Source organism: Tinamus guttatus, unplaced genomic scaffold, assembly GCF_059628265.1.
Source record: "Tinamus guttatus ecotype Peru unplaced genomic scaffold, ASM5962826v1 Tinamus_guttatus_pri_ptg000330l, whole genome shotgun sequence".
In the NCBI taxonomy this organism is placed as follows: domain Eukaryota; kingdom Metazoa; phylum Chordata; class Aves; order Tinamiformes; family Tinamidae; genus Tinamus; species Tinamus guttatus.
In genome coordinates this window covers 2,140,555-2,146,514 of record NW_028288864.1, presented here as the reverse complement: position 1 = coordinate 2,146,514, position 5,960 = coordinate 2,140,555, and positions in this window count along the sequence as shown.

Here is a 5,960-nt window from a genome sequence, read left to right as displayed (position 1 = left end):
AGCGGCCGCAGCGGCGGCGACGGCAGCAGCAGAGATTCCCCTCGCCCCGCCCGCTTCACCGGGGCCGCCGGGAGCCGCCAGCGCCTCTTCCGCGGCGGGTCCCGCCCCTGCCCGCCCCGCCTGCGCGCAGGGCACCGGAGCGCTCCGCCTCGCCCGCCGCCGCCCGCGCGGACACCTGCCCCGCGCGCCGCCTCCCTCACACGGCAGCGCCTCGCACGCGTGTGTCTTCGTACCAGCGCGCTGCCCGCACACCCCGCACACAGGCGCTCCCCACACACAGGCGCTCTCCACACACACCCCGCACACAGGCGCTCCCCGCACACACCCCGCACACAGGCGCACCCCGCACACACCCCGCACACAGGCACTCTCCACACACACCCCGCACACAGGCGCTCCCCACACACACCCGCGCACAGGCACTCCACACACACCCGCAAACAAACGCTCTCCACACACACCCCGCACACAGGCGCTCCCCGCACACAGGAGCTCTCCACACACACCCCGCAAACAAACGCTCTCCTCACACACCGCGCACACACGCGCTCCCCACACACACCCCGCACACAAACGCTCTCCTCACACACCCCGCACACAAACGCTCTCCTCACACACCCCGCACACAGGCGCTCCCCGCACACACCCCGCACACAAACGCTCTCCACACACACCCCGCACACAGGCGCACCCCGCACACACCCCGCACACAGGCGCTCTCCACACACACCCCGCGCACAGGCGCTCTCCTCACACACCCCGCACACAAACGCTCTCCACACACACCCCGCACACACCCCACACAGAGATGCTCTCCTCACACACCCCGCACACAAACGCTCCCCGCACACACCCCGCACACAGGCGCTCCCCACACACCCCGCACACAAACGCTCTCCACACACACCCCACACACAGGCGCTCTCCTCACACACCCCGCACACAGGCGCTCTCCTCACACCTCCACCCCGCACCCAGCCACATGAGCCCACATGGCTGCCTCGCGCACCCGTGCTGCCTCACTCGCCCCAGCACACAGTGCCCACAAACACCATCCCTACCCACGCACCCTACCCCCCACATACACACTGTATGCACACCAGTCTCCACACAGCCGCACCACTGCCGCACACACACGCCACCTCAGCACACCACCCCTTGACACACATACAGCAGCCCACACACAGCACACAACCCTCTCACCCCTCACGCAGCTCTCAGACAGCTACACCCCCTCACACATACACACACACCCTTCGGCACCAGCACCCAGCCAGATACCCCCCTTGCACCCCAATTTGCTCTTCCCTGTCGTTCCTGGACCGCAGGACCCCAAACAGCTCCCGGGTGTGGGGTAGAGGCCTGGCGTGGTACACGGATGAGCTCTGCCTGTACCGCATCCAACCGCAGGACCCCGAGCTAACCCCACGCAGAGACACGTCACCTGCATTTAGTGCCTGTCAGGCCTGGTCTGTGGGAAGATGTCATGATGTGAAATCAGTGTCTGGCTATTCAAATATTTGGGGGATATATGAAAGAAAAAGAAGTTTATATTTGAGTCACATTTGGTGACTCTCTAATCTCCCCAAACAGGCATCTTTCTCATGGCCGCAAGCTAGTGCTGCCGTCAAGAGTAGCTCAAGTGAATATAAACAGAAGAATAGGGTATGTGTCACTTAAGAGTGTAACCAGGCCAAAAAATATTATTTATTGGCACGTTTAAGAAAAATAACTCATCTTGCTAGGGAACATTGGGTAATATGTATTAAAAAAGAAGCAGAGGAAACACTTCAGTTGTCTTCCTAAATAAACAAACTCTGTAGTTACTTGGATAAGAAACGAGTAAGAAGCTAACTCATAAAAAAAGAGAAGGATGCAAAATAGACATTAATGCAAAACGTGAGCTGAACTCAATGTGGTAATCAGTTTAGGCAATAGTGATTTGCTTTAAAATGCTCTTGTTCTGGTTATATGCATGCTTTAAATTGTTTTAGCCAAACCTGAAGTGCTCCCAATACTACCTGGAACCTAACATGGGCTTTGGCACAAGGTAGCAAGTCCCTGCAGCCTCCTCTCCATGCAAGCCCGAACATTTTGCAGGCAGAAAAATGACCACACGCTCCTGTTTTGGCACCTGTTTTCCTGTATTTAGGGGAGAACACGTAGATGGGGGATACGTTTAAGGACATACAGACTAGTTTCCTGCTTGCTGGAAATGAAACTGCAATTCTTCGGCTGTAAGGCCACAGCCGGGGGATGTTTCTCCTCCTGCCCTCCCATGGGAGCCCAGCCAGGCGCATTGCAAGACCAGGCTCTGTGCCAGCTCTCCGGGCTGCTCCAGCTTGTTCCAGGCATGTGTTTCTGCCCTAGGACCAGTAACTGCAAGTGTGGAGATGGGTGGCCTAGTCCCAGCTTTCCCTCAACCACTCATCTAAGAGGTTGCAAAGGCAATAAAAGAAGCTGGTGTATAGAGATATTTGTTGTTGTTGTTGTTTTGTTTTGGATTTCAGAAATAAAGCAGCTCTGAGGCAAATAAAAACTCCTTTCAAGTTTCTGAACAGCTGACAATGAGCTCTGAAAGTAAAATCGTCTCAGTTAATTTTACCTGGCTAAGCTGAAGCCTGTAGGAAAATGATCAGCAGAGACAAAAATAAATCAGATTGAAAATATTTGTGAATTGACACCAGGTATGGTGAAACTGCAGCCCAAGGCAGTTCTAGGGCAGCTTTGTATCCCTTCTTTTCTTCCCACATTCTTGTTTCCTTCTCTGTGATTCCCACTCCTGTGTGTTCCCTGTGCATTCCTGCCCTCAAATCTAGCAAGTCTCCTTCTGCTGCATGCTCTAGCCCAGGGGCCTGGTAGCGATTAAAGGAAGCATGAAGCAAATGCAATGGAGACCAATGCAGTGAGGTGCTTCTTGTCCCAGGCCCAGTCCAGCCTCATCGTGAGTGGTGATATTGGATATGGGACCTCACTGGCAATGGTGTAGAGCCACGGGATACGGGAGGGTGGTGGGTAAGGGCATCCTGCAGGCAAAGGAAGCTCTCTTTAATGAAAGAAATTGCAGTGGCCTTGGTGTCCAAGGCTGGGAAAATGATGTACTTGCTTTAGGTGTCTGGAAGTCAATTCTGTGCTCATTAAAGAAAACGTTTCCCCTGCCTGCCTTTACCTTCCAGTTAGAGTGATGAGGACCCTTGCTCCCTGGTAGTGAGGAGCAGCGCATGCCAAGGGCAAGGGTGCTCCATGCAGGGCAATTAGGCTATCAGCTCAAAGGGAGGTGCAAAGCACTTCAATTTTGCCACAAGATCCCGCCGTCAGCCTGACTTACAGGGGATTTCAGCCATTAACAAGCAAAGCTGATTACACACGAGGCAGGTTGACAGAGCAGCCGTTCTCCCCACTGCTCTCATCTGCTGCTTCATCCCAGCCACTGCTGTTCCTGAGCTTTCCTGGGAAGTGATCTCAGTAAGTGGATGCAAGCCTGTTAACTGTTGTTAGTTTTTGTTGATCCCTCAGCTGCCCAATAATAAAGATTTTTTGCTCTTTCTCTTTCTAAAACATGCCTAAAGCTTCACTTGAAAGGCTGAGGCCAGGAACAGGCTATTACGCATCCAACATGACATCCTCTGACTGACTTTCCTGTAGAAAAGTCAACAGTTGCTCACCTCACTGTATAGTGATGCTAATATAGATTCTGTGAATGAAACAGAACAGCTGCCTCGGCTCCCATCAAGCCAGCAGTTGATTTCCAGGGCACTAAACACTACTCTCATATCAGGAGCAATCCTCTACTAGGTGATTTTTGCTTATGCAAGGGGCTTCCTGCAAGTGAGATGAAGCCTATCCAGGAACCACTCAAAACTCTAACTGCATGTTCCAGTGCTTGGAAGCTTAAGTTGACAGGAATAGTGTAATTACTACAGCTAATAAATGTCACAGTTAATTCTGGAGTTATTGCCAGGGACTTCAGAACACGTGATTTGTTAACAGAGGTTATCACACACACTCTATCGTGCAATTAGATTGTCCACGCTATTTTTACGATCCCAAAACCTTTTTCCTGACTAAATTTGATTGCCTCTTCAGATGGAAAACGTGGAAGAGCAATCCAGTTGTAACTGGATTTTGGTCTCTGGAGAGCACACTGCATACCCAAGCAGACAAATCAATGTGTTGTCACCACGCGCTTTACTGACGGAGTGCCTGTGATCTGCCTGAGGCACATCTAAGGACGTGTGCAGATTGCCAGCAAGAACCCACACGGATGAGAAGTAATCTGGGAATATGCTTAAAACTCTCCTAAAACTGCTCGCTCACATAGACTGTCCCTCAAAGTCTAGCTGTGACACTTTACAGGGCTGTCTTAATATCTAATCGATTCTACTTAAAGACCTCAATAAGTATTTAGAAATTTATATATAAGTTAGACAAATACATACACTTACCAAAAAAGCTTTTTCACTGAAAATCCAAGTCCTGGGACCCACCACAACCAGCCTCGTAGCTTGTGAGGAAGGGGGCAGAAGCACATCTGTTCGTCACAGGAAGGGCAGGGCTAAGTCTGCTTATCTAAGGAGTCTGAAAGTTTGAGATAACTATTTTGCCCAGGAAAAAATGTCCTTGCTTAAAAGTTATGTAATGAATACGATCGTAATAACATTATGCAATGAATCCCCAAATAATCTAGTACATGTAATACCTAATCTAACAAGATATAAACAATTATACATTTCAGTTGTGTTGTCATTGCTACAATAAAAGATGGAATCTAAGAAAGTTGATTCTCAAGGAAAATAGCTTTTAAATAGGTTGAATATTTGTCTCAAGTTTTTTACTAAAACCAGGTTCATGCATCATCCACAAGAGACTTCATAATAGTTCTTCTTCATAAAGGGATTTGGCAATTTCGGGATATATAAGATGAAGTACTGTAAATTATATCCAAGGCAGGCAATTTTTAAGGTCCTATGTCCAGAACATTTTTTAATACAAGAATGTAGTGGGTCATGTCAGATTTGTCCTACACGCCTAAACTAGGCTCAGGTTGCTGCTCAGCATGCCTCTAGAAAGAATATCCAGTTCAGAAAGTTTCCTGGCTCTGAAGAAAAAAAAGGAAGCTGATTTGTTGCAGGATGCGGAGATTTTTGTTCAAGACGCATCCCACAATGGACTGTCCCGAAAGATAACAGAAATATTTCCCAGCCTACTCAAGATATTAAACATGGTGGATACTTGAGCTTTCCCTGTCACGAGGAAGGAAGAATGTAATTTATTTTTGATCTTCATAGAGGAGAGAGAGAAAAAACAGCAGATCTGAACAGATCTACTAACAGGTTTGGTTAATAATTATATCACAAGTTTGAAAAGGCAAAAATAGTTCAGAGAGCCAAGCAAACATGAGGACTTTTGCATACCCAAATCTTGAAATCTGTCTGTAATATAGATTATTTAAGAAAAGAGGAGCCTGATTTTCTATGATTTTTGTGTGCAATAAAGAGCATAGGATCCCATAATGACTCAGGCAAGAATTTAGATCACTCAATTTATTACACAGCTGGAAATGTGAGAAAAACCTAAAACTTACCCTAAAAAGAAAAAATACATTAAACTTTAACACAACAGTGTTTCATTTCAAAGTAATAAGCAAACAAATGTTGTTTGTTATCCAAGGCACTTTAGTATAAACAAAAATAGCTGATGCTATATATTTAAAAATACAAAAATAAAAATACCATTAATCTACATGACAAAACATTACATTTTTCCATATAAACCTTAGCTTTAAAAATATTGTCATTGTACTACATTTTATGACTGAAAATAGCAACCATTTATTTAATGACACTTACTCAGAATATGTTCCTATTACATCAGCACAGTAAGTATGAGTGCTCAAAACTTATAAAAAATTTTCTTCATTATGCAACAGGAGTTTGGCCTAGATGATTTGGTAGAACTGA